General features: G+C 31.4%; 1 protein-coding gene across 3 annotated transcripts in view; it reads right to left on the reverse strand.

The window, feature by feature from the left end:
* The window catches only part of LOC148306538 (uncharacterized), a 73124-nt gene that overhangs the window by 44497 nt on the left and 12125 nt on the right, over positions 1–16502 (reverse strand). For 2 of the 3 annotated variants that reach the window (XM_088264838.1, XM_088264839.1), the window contains exon 2: positions 6650–6683. The exons of the other annotated variant lie outside the window; for it this stretch is intronic. The gene's annotated coding sequence lies outside the window, so the exon portion shown is untranslated. The remainder of the gene's footprint in view (positions 1–6649; positions 6684–16502) is intronic. 3 annotated transcript variants of the gene reach the window in all.

Here is a 16502-nt window from a genome sequence, read left to right on the forward strand (position 1 = left end):
GAAAAGGTCAACAGATATTTATTTATATTTTTTTATTTGATGTTTTAAACGATGCATGAAACATTTGGTTGCGGAATACCCGGCCATAAGTCATGACATGAATTTAAAAATTTCATATAAATATGTAGGTACGTAGCAATATGGTTATATTTTAAATCTTTCAAAAAAATCTCATCAACTTTTTTCTTGTCGTACAGAATATTTTTTTTAAATGTGTACCATATGTTGTCATACAATACGAGTACATATCATAACTGTCTTTAACAAGGTCCAATTTTAAAAATAAATGTAATAATTAAATTTTTAACTAATAACAAACTATTATGTTATGTTTTTCTGAAAATAACATACGTGTAATAGTAAATATAAAAATAATTTATTAAATCACATTAAAAAAATGATAATTCCGTTTTCAGAATTTAAAGTTGAGCCTTTTGATTTTCAAACATTATCGGTCTCATCGGCTCGCAAACGAGTAAAGGAATAAAAAAAATCTCATCGATTTCCAGCACAATGTTGTTACATCTCATTATGATTATTTTGCAAATCTGCGTAGGATGGTAGGTTCAAATAAAAATGTAAGTAGGTTCTTACCAAGTAATAAAGAGCCACGCAGCGGGGTCGATGATCTCACGAGGATTTGTATTTTTGCTTACCGTTTTATACGACTTTAACTGTAAAATGGCGCCATTTCTACATTACACACGCAAAAAGTCCTCTTTTCGTCGAGATTGAAATCCTCGCCTCGCCTCAGTGTGTGGCGTGAAAGGAATAATCGGTGCTATTTATATAATTGTGTTTATGTTATATTTGCATGTCATTTTTGCTTACAAAGTCAGGTCATGCTTCCGCTGATTTAGAGATCTAATACTAAGTATAATATAACTGGCGCGAATGCTTTAGTATGGATAGGGAATGTGGTAGTAACGAGTTTTCAAAAAATGAGTAATTTATTTTCAGCTAGCAGTGGATGAATACGGACTAAAGAGAATAATTATACATATCTCTCACTCCTTTCAAGAACGTCATAAATCAAAAATCGTCAATTTTCAGTTGTGCATGTTTTCGAAATGCTCAGAAAATGTACTTTATCCCAGCAAAAGAGGCATATTTTTAATTTAATATTTACCAGCTACAGGGCAAAAATGTGGTTTTTGCATTTTGAAGAAAAGGTATTGTTTAATTATTTTGTTGAATATATTGAATATTTTTCAAATGGAGAAAAAACCTTTAGGTTTTACCTAAAAAGATTTGTTACACAGTAAAAAGTTCAATAAGTGGCTTGATGTTTATTTTTAATATATTGTGTTATATTTTTAAACATTAAAAACGTTCTCCTGAAAAATTAAGTTTTTTGATTTATGACGTTCTTGAAAGGAGTGAGCGATATATCGCTCACTCCTTTCAACAACGTCATATATAAAAAATCGCCAATTTTCTGTTGTGCATGTTTTCGGAATGCCCAGAAAATGTACTATATCCCAGCAAAAGCGGCATATTTTTAACATAATATTTACCCGCTACAAGGCAGATAGTGTTGTTTTTGCATTTTGAAGAAAAGGTATTGTTTAATTATTCTTTTTAATATACTAAATATTTTTCAAATGGAGAAAAAAACGTGTTTTGAATATTGAAAGCATTAACTTTGTGGATCATATTGATATATTATTTCGAGAAATAAAAATACTTTGTGCTCTGATCTACTCACATTTTTATTAACCAACTAGTTTCGGCAACAACCTGTTGCCCTCTTCAGGGTTACATTTATTACTAAGTAATAAATGTACTTGTTACTTAGTAATACATTATTACTAAGTACATTTATTACTAAGTAATAAATGTGGTTACTCCACTGAGTGGATCAGAACACAAAGTATTTTTATTTCTCGAAATAATATGGAGAAAAAAACCTTCAGGTTTTACCTAAAAAGATCCGTTGCACAGTAAAAAGATCAATAAGTGACTTGATATTTATTTTTAATGTATTTTATTATATTCTTTAACTTTAAAAACGATCTCCTGAAAAATCAAGTTTTTTGATATATGACGTTGTTGAAAGTAGTGAGCGATATATGGTACATATTTATTAATTCGACTTATATTTACTGCACCTTTTAATTATCGCGTTTTTATAGTATTAGTAAGTGACAAGGCATTGAATCATAAAAAAAAACATATTTTTATCTAGAACGGAAATTAAAAACGATTCATTGGGCATAAAATGGAAATATATGATTATAATACATATTACATAAATATTTTCATTTAGGTTTACGTAATGAAAATTGAAGTAGACATGGTATGTTATTGCGGCCTCGATATTTATGTTTATATTTTCTGAACACGTATTGTGCGAAGAAATGAAAGGAGCATAGTGAGTGTCTTTAAGACGCGGTTTCGGTGACAGAATGCAAGGCACACAAACGTCTCTCCAATAATTAATATAGAAATGCAGCATCAATGTAACAAAAATACTCAATTAAAAACACAGACATGTCTAAAATAGGAATAACAAATAGACATTTTGAAGTAAAGTTGGCGATTACAGGGACAATCGAAGGAAAGTTTGCGAAAGGGTAAATACTAAATATGGCCATCAAGATTGGGGACAATGATAATATGTGAGGCTTGATATTTCAAGGAATATACTTTTAAACAATCATTTAGTAATACGTTTTAGTAAAAAAACGATCGAATAAGAACTAAAGTCAAAGTAGTACAAATAAATCATTATATTTGTCTTGGTACATCTAGTCATAAATGCCCTTGGTAACTTTAACTTTTGACGTAGGTAATATATGTTTCGCCATAGTATTTATAAGTTAAGAAACAATCCAGCATTATCCTCATATTATATAAAAAATCATCAATTTTCAGTTGTGCATGTTTTCGGAATGCCCATAAAATGTACTATATCCCAGCAAAAGCGGCATATTCTTAACCTAATATTTACCCGCTACAGGGCAGAAAGTGTTTTTTGCATTTTGAAGAAAAGGTGTCGTTTAATTTTTTTTTTTAAATATAATAAATATTTTACAAATGGAGAAAAAACCTCAGGTTTTACCTAAAAAGATCTGTTGCACAGAAAAAAGTTCAATATTTTCTTAAACTTATCTCCTAAAAATCAAGGTTTTTTTTAAAAATATTTGTCGTTGTTGAAAGGAGTGAGTGATTTGTGAATAGTAATTACTGACTACAATAACTATCGGATAAACACTGCCAGGTAATGAGATTGGAATGATACTTAAGAGAGTGGTCCTAGATATTAGGAGAGAGGTCTTAAATATAGTTTTCTTTGAGTGATGTTACAAGCCTAGGAAAAGATTTCACATGGTATAAGATTGAACAACGCTGGGTCTGATTGAATGAAGGTTTGACTGGTACCTGCTGGGTACATCCCCAACTCTCAATTTTCTTGCTGTCGATGAGGTAACGCATACCGTCACGATTATTAGATATTTTCAACGTTGTTTTTTTATCAAATGATACATGCCATCACCACATCTCACCTTGCCTGAAGTACAATAGCGTAAAAAACAAATTAAATTTTATGTCTAGGAGGGGCAGGTAGGCACTATAGGTTATGTACTACACGGGTAAATAAGATATTTATTACGTACGTATGTATATGCAACATTTTGAGTGTGTCCAAATACTTGTTCACAAATCTGGATTATCTCCAATTATAGGAGTTAATTTTCATTTTATTTTTGACATCTCATCAAAGATGAAGAAGAATATGGAAGTCTGGGCATTTACGGGACTGACGACCGTCATAGGCTGGTTTAAGTTATCACTTTACACTCGTGTAACATTCACCAATTCTACCCATTATTGACAACCACACTACTCAAATTCTTGGAAGTTCTATAAATATGAACTCATTCAGAAAAATTGTTCTTGAATCATTAGAACTTCACTAGAGACATCTATTGATGTGTATATGTAATAACAAGTTGATATTATGCAGAAAAAATGCTTTACAATAAAATATTGGAGACATGAAAATATAAACAAGAAAACCATGTCAAATTTCATATTGTTTTGATTTTCATCTTCAGTCATGTATTCCGAAATAATAAAGAAAACGGAGTGGACATGGTCTATTTTTTCCAACAAAATCATACGCTTATAATACCTGTGGAATATCTTACTCTTATGTATATGAAGTAAGTATTTTCGTTTACATTTTTAAGTGTTTATTATAATATGTTATATTAATGTTATAAATAATAAAGTCTCTTCAATATTCACACATCTACTAACGTTCTGAACTAAATAATAAGATCCTTTCTAGTTCTAAAGTGAAATCATCACTTTTATCTAAATCGTGCATTCATATAATTAAACGTATTACAATATTTGATAAAGAGGTGCCGATTAGATAAAAGTGAAAGGATGATACTTCAACGAGACAAAAAAAATGGTACACGTTAAACATGAACGATGATCATCATATTTAAAGATATAATAATACATTTAACCCAAAAACGTATATGATTTAGTTAAAATTACCAGTTTTTTTGCTAGTTTAAAAATTGCCATTTTACGATAACTTTCTATTTTAGAAATACGAGTAGTTTGGCATATTGAGTTTTTTTCACAATTCTTTTTTATCGTTGTTTTGCTGTTTTTGAAACAAGCGATAAAGCGAAATAAATGGGTCTTTGCTTAATTTAGACAAATATATATATAAATATATATAAATATATATATATATATAAATATATATATATATATATATATATATATATATATATATATATATATATATATATATATATATATATATATATATATATATATATGTATATATATATTTATATATATATATATATATATATATATATATATGTATATATATATTTATATATATATATATATATATATATATATATATATATATATATATATATATATATATATATATATATATATATATATATATATATATATATATATATATATATATATATATATAATAGGAGTATTATAGGAGGTAATGAATGAAATCGATATTGCGAAATAAAAGGCTCCCACAGTCCTGATTTCTGAAATTCACAATACACTTGTATGTTATTACTAATTTTAAATTTAAATATAATTTTACTTTTTTATACATGTATAGTACTGGACAAATTATTATTTATCTTATTACTACAATGGTAAATTATTCATTTAACCGACGAATTTTTTTGTCGTTTTTTTTCAATGGTGCAAGATTTCCTTTTGACTAAGAAATAGGGAAGAAATAGAAGCATTAATTTGATTTCTATTAATAAAAAAAAGAAACAGTTGTTATCAGAAAACCATATCGAAATATACCATATCGAGCACATTACCGCACATTTTGTAAAATAATCAAATTTTTATTTCTGGTTGATTGTAATCCTACGTGACAAAATATAATAATAAACCATTTCAAGTGTCATGCAGTGCGTTAAATAAACTATTTTAATATACGAGAAGCATAATGATTGTTTGGGATAATATCACGTACTCGTTGAATATACATTTTTGACCCGCATAATACTTCCGTTAATATTCAAATAAATATAGAATATTGAGGTTTCAATATTTTTATCACACCAAAAGCATTAAAAAACAGTTAAGGCCCAGCATTCGTTAACTCGCATTTACTCCACCGGAGACCACCGGAGAGGTCACATGTCTCTTCACGCCCGATAAGAATATAGTCGCAGACTCTTAATTCAGAGTTTCTCGGTTCAAACCCACTCTACCACAATTTGAAACCTATTTCTAAAAACGAGCCGCTTAGGCTCATAGAATTAGTATGAAATTGAAATATTTGTGTAAATAATAAAGACACGAATATTTCTACTTGATTTTAAAAAAAAAAGATTTTAGGACTTGATTTTGGACATTTTTTGGTTAACTCCAAAATGTCAATACAGGGTGTGACAAATCGCTCACTCCTTTCAACAACGTCATTTATCAAAAATCGTAAATTATCAGTTGTGCAAGTTTTCGGAATGCCCACAAAATGTACTATAGCAAAAGCGGCATATTTTAAACTTAATATTGACCCGCTATAGGGCAGAAAGTGTTGTTTTTGCATTTTAAAGAAAAGATATTGTTTAATTATTTTTTTAAATAAATAAAAAAATTTAAATAGAGAAAAAACCTTCAGGTTTTACCTAAAAAGATCTTTGCACAGTAAAAAGTTCAATAAGTGGCTTGATATATAGTTTTAATACATTTTATTATATTTTTAATTTTTTAAAACTGTTTTTTTAGAATATATGCAGATTTTTTTTTAAACTTCTTACCTTTCAATAACTCTTTTCTTTTCAAAACCATATAATTATTTCTAAGAAAAACTTATTTTTAGAATTCAAAAACGGAGTTTTATGAAAAAAAAATATTACGTAAATGTTACCTGGAGTTAGAAATAAATAAGTTGCAACTTAACGAATGCTGGGCATTAATTGCAAACAGGCTTTTGAAAAATAATCGCCAATATTGACAATGGGTACACACACATTTTATATTTTGACTGTATCAGATAATGTTTAAAATTAAAATGGTTTGCTCATCAAAAAAATATTGGCGGTCATTTTACTATTTTTTTTAACTGCCCGTATTATTGTAAGAATATTGAAAGATATTGTATCATAAATAAACTCACCTAAACAGAATTGGTTTTCAAACGGTAAGGAAACCTGTGAACAAAAAACAAATAAGTACACGTATTTTTTTAATTGCTGGAAATTTGTTGGATACTTTTATTGAGCAGGGAGCAAACAATGTAATGTACAAACAAATTGCCAAACAAATATTATAATATGCATAAAAAAATCAGTTATAGCAAATAAAAACCTATCAGCGGAAGCTAAACTGGCAGTGCACAACGGAGTCCTGGTTCCAACTCTAATGTATGGAAGTGAAACATGGAGTTGGCAAAAGAAGGATGAAAGTAGACTGAATGCAGTCGAAATGCGATCTCTCAGAAGAATGTGTAACAAAACGATGTATGATAGATGTGCGAATAGTGAAATAAGGAAGGAATGCAAAGCTGAGATAAGCATTATCGATAAAATTAAGAAAGGTGTGTTGAGATGGTTTGGACATGTAGAACGAATGAGTGAAGAAAGAACGGTAAAACAAATTTATGAGGCGAATGTTAGCGGGAAAAGAAGTAGAGGAAGACCGAGAAAAACATGGCACGATCAGGTATGCCAAATACTTGAAAGTGGTCAGGTTAGGAGTCGTAACAATCGGCGGGTATGTATGAGGAGATGCATGAACGTGGAAGAGGCGAAGAATGTTTGCAAGGACAGAGTGGTGTGGCGCTCTATTCTCTCTGCCTACCCCTGCGGGGAAGCGGCGTGATGGTTAGTTAGTTAGTTATAAAAAAATCGACTAATGTATGGGCTTATGTCTAATGTATGGGAGTGAAGCATAGGGTTGGCAAAAGAAGGATGAAAGCAGATTGAATGCAGTCGAAATGCGATGCAGGCGAATGTGCGGCAAAACGATGTATGATAGATGTTCGAATGGTGAAATAAGGAAGAAATGCAAAGCTGAGATAAGCATTATCGGTAAAATTAAAAAAGGTGTGTTGAGATGCTTTGGACACGTGGAACGAATGAGTGAGGAAAAAAACGGTAAAACACGTATATGAGGCGAATGAAGTTGGAAAAAGGAGCAGAGGAAGACCGAGAAAAAAATAGCACGATCAGGTTTGTCAATTACTTGAAAGCGATCAGATATTAGTCGAAATAATCGGCGGGTATGTATGAGAAGATGCATGAATGTGGAAGAGGCGAAGAGTGTTTGTAAAGACAGAGTGGTGTGGCGTTCTATTCTCTCTGCCTACCCCTACAAGGAAGCGGCGTGATGGTTAGTTAGTTAGTTTTAAAAATCCTGGTACGACTTGGAATATGTTACAGGCTGCGATAATTTTACACCCATGATGATTTACGATCGTTAATAAATCATTCGCATTCAAGTGAAAGCATACCGAAATGCACTTCATTAATCATTGTAGTAAATAATTGAAGAGGCGTCATTTACACAAGTGCGGATGAAAGATGAAAAAAAACGACAAGTGACACACATTCTGTGCGATATGAGAACTTGTAATAACTGTTAGGTAAAGAAAAATATGTACATACTTACACAAAAAATACTTACTTCTATTATATTATTTTTTATCTCATCATAGATGGAGAAGAATATGGAAGTCTGAACATTTACGCGGCTAACGACCGTCATAGGCTGGTTTAGGTGATCACTTTACACACGTGTAACATTCACCAATTCTACCCATTATTGACAACCACACTACTCAAATTCTACATCTTTGATGAGATGTCAAAAATTATACGAAAATAACTCCTAAAATTGGAGATAATCCAGATTTGTGAACAAGTATTTGGACACACTCAAATGTTGTAGGTAGAATTAAATGTTACACGTGTGTAAAGTGATCACTTAAACCAGCCTATAACGGTCAGTATTCTTCAGTATTCTTCTTCGTCTTCGTTGACGTGTACCATGTACACACGTGTAGCATGATTAATAAATTAATAATCATGGGTAGATTTTGTGAATTTTACACGTGTTCAAAGTGATCACTTAAGCTAGCCTATGATGGTCCTAAGCCCCGTAAATACCCAGACTTCCGTATGCTTCTTCGTCTATGTTGAGATGACAAAGAATAATATTTAAAAAAAAATACTCCTAATTGGAGAAAATCCAGATTTGTGAACAAGTATTGGGACACACTCAAAATTTCGTAATTATTTATGTTATTTTACATTTTTTAATTAATTGTATAAGTCCGATCTACTCATAGCATTGGTGTTCGTTTATCGAACAAAAACGACAAGAAGTGAATTGTTCGTAAGTCTAAAGGTGGAGATTGACCGGAGCATTTCGTCGTAACGTAACGTCGTAACATCGCTCGCGGCGAGCATCAGCGAGCATCCTAAACTATGGATGGAGCGCTCCATTCGCTGTACTGACTATACGAATGCTCGCATCGTAACGTGTTACGTTCCGACGAAATGCTCCGGTTAGTCTCCACCTCAACGTTCGTAAGTCGAAGGTTGCCTATATCCCTTACGACTTTTGGTACTGAATCTTTTGCGTGAATTTTCGAAGATACGAGTATACCATATAACTAACTAATACCCAGTTATTGTGACAGCTCCGAAGGCGGCGGATGCCGTCTTGTAAAGCGTTCAATGATTTATTTACAATTTGTAAATACTTATATCATTTGTAAATATCAAATAAGCGTAAAAGAAATCATGAAAAATCTACAGCATAAATAAGAGTATTGGTTTCTCCTGTATTCATAGTTTGTTCCACATCTGTAAAAATGGAAAATATGCGTTTTGTAGAATAGCAACAAAAATAAGTGATCTTGAAGTGCGACTTCAGTAAAAGTAAAAAGTAGTCCAACAAGGTTGAATCACGACTCAATGCTATTGCCTGACCTGATGGTCATACAATAAAGAAGACGAGACATTCATATTAAAGACGACATATTTTCATATACAAGTACTTTGAACATGCATAGATAATTCAAGATTACGCAAATTACATAAATAATTCACATCATCGTCATAAAAAATCACATAAATCAAAATTACACCAAGAGTAATTAATCGATAAATTAATTACGACTTTTAATAAAAAATAATAAGTGTAAAAATGTCTATAAAAGTCCTTCAGTTTATCATGTGCGTAATATATCATATTATACTTTTGTATTGATACTGCAAGTTGATAACAATTATTTATTAGTTACAGCTATTTCGGAAGCATTTCCAATGCCAAATTTCGTTAAAACAAAAAGAATGGGAATCTTCAACGCGAATATATGAACGTTATCTTAATTATATGAGAATAAACAAGAAATAAACAAAAGCGGTAGACCTTCGTGAGAAGGAATTCAATGAGGCTTAATATAACGAAAAAATCTTGAATTAAAAAAAAAATTACAACATTTTGAGAGTACCCAAATACTTGTTCACAAATCTGGATTATCTCCAAATTATTTAAATTAATACGAAAAGCCATAAACTACAACCATTTGAAAGAATAGAAATTCATAAAAATATAAAAAACAATAAACCCATAATTAACAAGATGACAATGACTAAAGCATCCCCCTATTGTCGATGTTCCCGCTGATAAGAAAAAAAAGAAACAGCTCCTACCCCCTCTTCAACCTTCAACGTCCCAAGGACCCAACTCTAAAATTTAGAATTAGCTTCACATACGGTGTTTAAAAATGATGCTGAATGCATCGAAACACGTGTCACAGTAGATTGTAAGAAATATTGGTATTTACTAAGGTCTAGTTACTAAAGCCGCATAGGGATTACAGAATCAACAGTATTATCATTTTTTTATATGTATGATAAATAACTCCTATAATTGGAGATAATACAGATTTGTGAATAAGTATTTAAACACAATCAAAATGTTGTTAAGAGTATTATCGTTTATAAACACGTTTATGTGAAGTTCTTAACATGTATCACAACAGCATTGTCCTATCGAAGACTATTTTTCCCTAAAATTGTGTAATAGTCTGAACAATATGAAGTCTGAAATTACAAAGGTGCATTATTAAAAAAAGTCAACGCCCAATCGAATTGTATATTGTAGGTTAAATAATTACATATTTCTGTATACATACATACATACTGTAATATTGAAGATACTTTTCAGATAAAATAGATGAGAGTCGAAATTTTCAGCATTTACATAAGAACAAAGGGAAAACGTAGTGATGGTGAGCATAATAAAGTAATTAGTATGTATTATTGATGACCGAAATGTATTGGCGTATAAGGTGACTGACAGCCTGTAGAATTTGACGTCAGTTGAAATAAATATCGGTGACGTAACTCTAAGGTAAACTGGTATGTAAAGTAATTGAACAAAAAAGTTGCCGAAGATGATTCCACTCTCGCATCGTAACGCTTTTCTTAGGGTAATAATAAACCAATAATTATATTTTGGCTGAATCCGATATTATCTAGTTATGTTCGCTTTACTAATATGTATGCTTAACCTTTTGGTTACTAGGACTTTTGGGGTTACTGTGCTAGAAATACCGCGATTTAAGCATAAATTATTCAAAAGTAAAATGCGTTTGATAATTTGTAAACATTATGTGTCGTTGTTGAAACAAATCAGTTTTTAAATTTGATCTTCTGCGCGATGAAAATATCTCTCGGAGTTCAGGTAACTAAAAGTATGCAACGTTATAAAAAATAGACTAAGTTTCTTTCTTTTTTCAGCTACGAAATACATATTTGTATTATATTTGTATCTATTTAAGGAAAATCACAGCTTTACACAACTTACTTTTCGCGGAAACAAAATTGGTTCCACTTACTTTGTTTTTCTCGTTTCCCTTTAAGTATTTTTATAACTGAATTTTTTTGTAAAATTATAACTAATTGTAAGATATAAAAAATAATTCAACTCTAAGTATCGATGTATTACTTATTGAAGAAAAAATAACTAAATATGAATCGAAGTGTTTTGCATAGCTCTGAAAGAATCCCTCACATACTATCCTAAATGTATCTGATATTTTTAGAAATCTTGACAGCAGATCCGACGGATCCGGTACTTCTCGCTAGTACCGGATCCAAGTAGTCAAAGGGTTAAAATAGAAACATTTATACCATCTTTCTAGAATATTGTTAATGGAGGCAAGTAATAATCAGCAACAAAATAATGGATCCACAACTGAATTAGTTATAAAGTATACTTAGTTGAGAGAATTTAGAGGCGCGCAGGATGTCCTATGACCCATAACTATAAAAAAAGGCTTTGAAATGAAGGTCAAGAGCTGCCAGACCTCAAGGACGTCCACCAATAAGGTGGATGTATACCGTGTATAGTTTAGCTCGTGAACAGTGGATTATTAATGGCATAGTCGATATAATAGACAAGGGGCCATCATTAGGTAGGTACTGCGAAATTCTTTCACATCTTTTAAACCAGTGGTATCCAAACTCAATAAGGATGTGAGCTACTTTCAGAAATTGAACTTGTTTGGTGAGCTACCTATACAAATTCCCTCTTTATAGTTTTTTATCATCAGACCTTATCGTAACATACATAATATTTTTTTTATATTAGTTTAAATAAAAGAGAACGTCAGATTAACCTTAAAGGCAATCGTTGAAATTTTGCATATTTATTTATTTATTTTCGGAGTTCAATAATAAAATTTACTAGGCAAATATAATATCCTACGCAAGCCACCGAAAAAACCTCGGCGAGCTACCAGTAGCTCACGAGCTACCGTGTGGCGATCACTGTTTTAAACTATGCATTTTAGATGGATAAAAAATGTTATTTTTAGATGGTAAAAAATAATTCAATAGGGTAGACTGGGTACGGTTGAAACAAAGGACGGTTGAAACAGAGCAAATATCTTGCAAACCGTATGCGGTAGGGTGAAGGGTCCAAGGAACGAACAAAGCGGACAACAAGTTCAAACACGAATATCAGTGTTGCATCGCTCGCCGCACGGTGCAGTTGCTTGTAGGAGGTCCTATTGTATTTTGATAACCAAAAGTAAGTATTTTTGTTCTGAGAATTTTCCTTTTATTAGGGTTTCTATTGAAACGATATTATTGAGTATGATTTCGTGTTTGAAACGAAGCTTGTAGAACACGATATAGTGATTAGTTTTAATGTGCCATTATTGTTAACATTGCTATTTTCTGTTTTCCACCTAAAGGAGGGGTTGGGGACGGTTGAAACATTTTTTGTGGGTACGGTTGAAACAACATATTTCTTCAGTTTTCCTGTTTTCTAGACTTCAAGGGGGGAGGTCGACTTGTCGAGGTATACATACGCTTATGAGGAGGTTAAAGCAGGAGATTCACTGCGAAAAGCGGCGGAGAAGCATGGATTAAACCACTGTTCGCTCATTAGATATATACAAAAGCGAGATGCATCTGGTGAAGAAGAAAATGGGATATGAACCCCACAACGAAGTTTTTAATAAAGAGCAGGAGCAGGAGCTTGCAAAATACTTGCTACTAAAAAAAAACAGAGAAAGAAGAGATAAGAAAGGAACATGAAATAAGGTTGAAACGGATGAAAACTAAGTAAGTCAAGAAAAGATTGGATGGAGGAAAAAGTAGAAAGATCGTTAAAGGAAAAATAATCATAATACGCAACAGGAATCATCATCAGAAGAGGACGAGTGCTATTGTCTTGTTTGTCTGTCACTGTATTCAGAGAGCAGATCCGGTGAAAAGTGGATACAGTGCACCACTTGTAAACTGTGGACTCAAGAAGACTGCACAAAAGGTGGTCTTAGCTATGTTTGCCACAATTGCGACTCGGAATGATCCCAAAGCTAGATTTTCGCTTGATTTATGACTAATCAAAATGAAAGAAGTGTTTCCTTTTAGTTTATTCACAGATTATTTTCGTTCGATTTGTTTTTTTTTTAAATGCCATTGTTTTAGTTGTTTTTGTTCATTACATATCTGTAGACTGATTAATATTGTCATGCGGTGCCAAAATTATTTATAAAACAAAAATAAATAATGAATGAAACGTCTTACAATATTAAATATTGATTTATTTGCGTGTGTTTCAACTGACCCCAATCACTGTTTCAACTGCCCCTGGTATGGGGACGGTTGAAACAAATCGGATATATTTTTTAAATTTGATCTGCCACTAAAAATAACACACCGGGTACTGAAATAATTCTTCCCATTAGTAGACAGAAACACACTCTTGTATTTAATGCATCTTCATCATCGCTTGACTTGTTAAGAACAGTTCTATGGACAATATAAGCAAAATTGTTTCAACCGTACCCAGTCTACCCTATGTAAGGTGTAAATTGGTATCGTAGTAATGTCCGCAACATACCTACTGAATATGTTCCTACTATGTAAAAGTTACGTGTAACAGCTTCACTACCTGCAATAGCAATAGTATAATAATATTTTCAATAAAAAACATTGCAAAAGAGTTAAATGAGAGCTAGCAAGGAAATTGTTATTTTATTTCCAATCTAGACCGCGCGTACAAATATTGTTTTTCTTAATAAACTATGTACATTATTTTTTTAAACGTGGTTATTAAAATGAAGATTTATCACACATTTCACAACCATTATGGACCATTGTTAATGGATACGCAATATACAGAACATTTGTTAGTGATTTCTAAATTTACGAAGAACACATTACCTAAGTCTTGTATAAATACATGTTGAGATAAAAAAAATAATTGATAGAAAGCTTTAAGTAAACATAATACGAGCACGTGTCTTATTCACCGAGTGATAGTGTTTTTCTGAAATTTCTCTGATTCGAGAGTAAAAGCACCGTTCCAACACATATGTACTTATGCCACAATTTTCAAGCTAATTTTGGTTAAATATTTGGTCAGTGACCAGTGGAAGCCACCTTCAGATATAAGTATGCCGGATGTCCGAGACGCCTACGTAAGTGGTTGACTTAACACTTAACAATCATTGGTGACAAAAAGACGCTCATTCAAATAGTTTAAACGATGACGAAATACGACAAAATACCTAATAAATAATCAAATATATTATTTATACAAAATATAAATAAAACTAAGCAGTCCCCATCCATAAGCTACAAATTACATAGCTTTCTTTTGAAACAAATATTCCAGGTGACATAAAAAATACTAACAAACCTAAAGGCTAAGAATTGATTTTTTAAACAACCACGATATACCTACTCATACTCGGTACTCATACTTAGGTACTCAAAAAGTACCAAGCTGAGTTGTAGACATATGTAATTAAAAAGGATTTATAAATACTAGAGCATTTAATAAATTTGTTTATAAATATTTTTACATAAAAGATAGCTTTAATTTAAAGCTTAATTATCGTTATAATATGTTTTTGATAATGTTTTTAAAAATAATAAACCGAGTCATAAAATTCAAAATATTTGCATTAAAAAACATTGCCATCTTACACACCACAGAGCACTATAAACTTTCGTTTCAAATGCTTTATATGAACATTTTAGACATGACATTAAATAATACTACATAAAAATGGCAACTAACAAAAAAATTCTCATTATCAGCCCAATAAATATATAGTACTCGTACGTGAATACATACATTGTAAACACATGTTGGTGGTTTATATTTTGTCTAAATTTAGCGTGAGTAAAAGTTGATAACGCGAACGATGCATATAACAATAATTGTATTTTATTATGAGCGATATCCAATAAAAAGGTAATAATAAAATAGTAATTCGTTTACAGTCATGGAATCATTCTCAAAGGAATTTCACTATAACATTGTATGGGTAGGTACTTAAAGAAAACGAAAGTTTTGTACTTAATATATAAGTTAAGTATGCAGTTTTCATTCGAATGGTTGATCAGATGCAGAAGAAAGCTTGCGTGCAAAATATAAGGTGTAAGTTTAGATAGGTATAAGTATATAATATTTGGTATAATATACTCTACGTCTACGCTACACTGGCCGATGTTCAAAGGCCAACAGTTTATTGGCATTTTGCATAAACCAAATGGAGAGAAAGGGCGGGATTAGAAATGTGATGAAGGAGATAAGATGATTAATAAACGCGACACTAAAATCAGCAAGAAACAAGTGTTAAATTATGTATATACATATGTATGAATTTGATAAATAACTTAATACAAATACTCCTAAAAACACCTCTTATAATTCTCTGAAATAACAAACATTTAATAAAAATTTTAAACCTACAAAAACACAATGAAATCGTTTAAAAAAAGAGAAAAAAATCTAGTACGAAGTGTATGGTTGTCATTCGTCCCGATATGTTAAGATTTTTTTTGAAAACTGAAAATTTCTGAAAAACAATAAAAATAGTCGATATGAGAATGACTGCACCTCGGGAAGACTAAGCAACGTTAAGTATCCTAGTGGAGATACTCGTATTTATGATTAAGCGTTTATCCAATTTTCTGGCTTAAATAAAGGAAAAATACATAATAGAACAAAGGAAATGTAACTGTCACTCAATTATGCTGTCTTAATATTTTCTTATCTTAAAAAAAGATAACGATAGCAAAAATTGTTTTCTTCCGCGACGAAACGTGATTTCATATGAAAAAGTTTTGTCTCGAGTGAGTGTGGTCATCTGCAGTCACTACATACGCAGCAGCCTTGAAGGATGGAATGAAAATAATTATTGTTAATGGAATGAGTCCTGGAATACTTAAGGCTCCTTGGAACTCCCAAGGTCGGGGTCATTATTAGTACAAAAATCTTTAATGATCACAATGCCAGATATCGCATTTAAAAAAAATGATTATATTTGTCAATATACATCAAAGCTAGGGACAGTCCTCCGATTCATCTTCTCGCACATAGGAGTGGAATATATTTTAATGAAAACGTACCACGTAAGTAAAGGAGCTCATTGTGACATTACCGCTAGATGGCAAAGGAAATGGAGGAGGAACAGTAGGTTATATTAGTAA

This window comes from Brachycentrus maculatus, unplaced genomic scaffold (assembly GCF_059751285.1).
Source record: "Brachycentrus maculatus isolate JH-2025_06_01 unplaced genomic scaffold, ASM5975128v1 h1tg000238l, whole genome shotgun sequence".
Taxonomy (NCBI): Eukaryota; Metazoa; Arthropoda; class Insecta; order Trichoptera; family Brachycentridae; genus Brachycentrus; species Brachycentrus maculatus.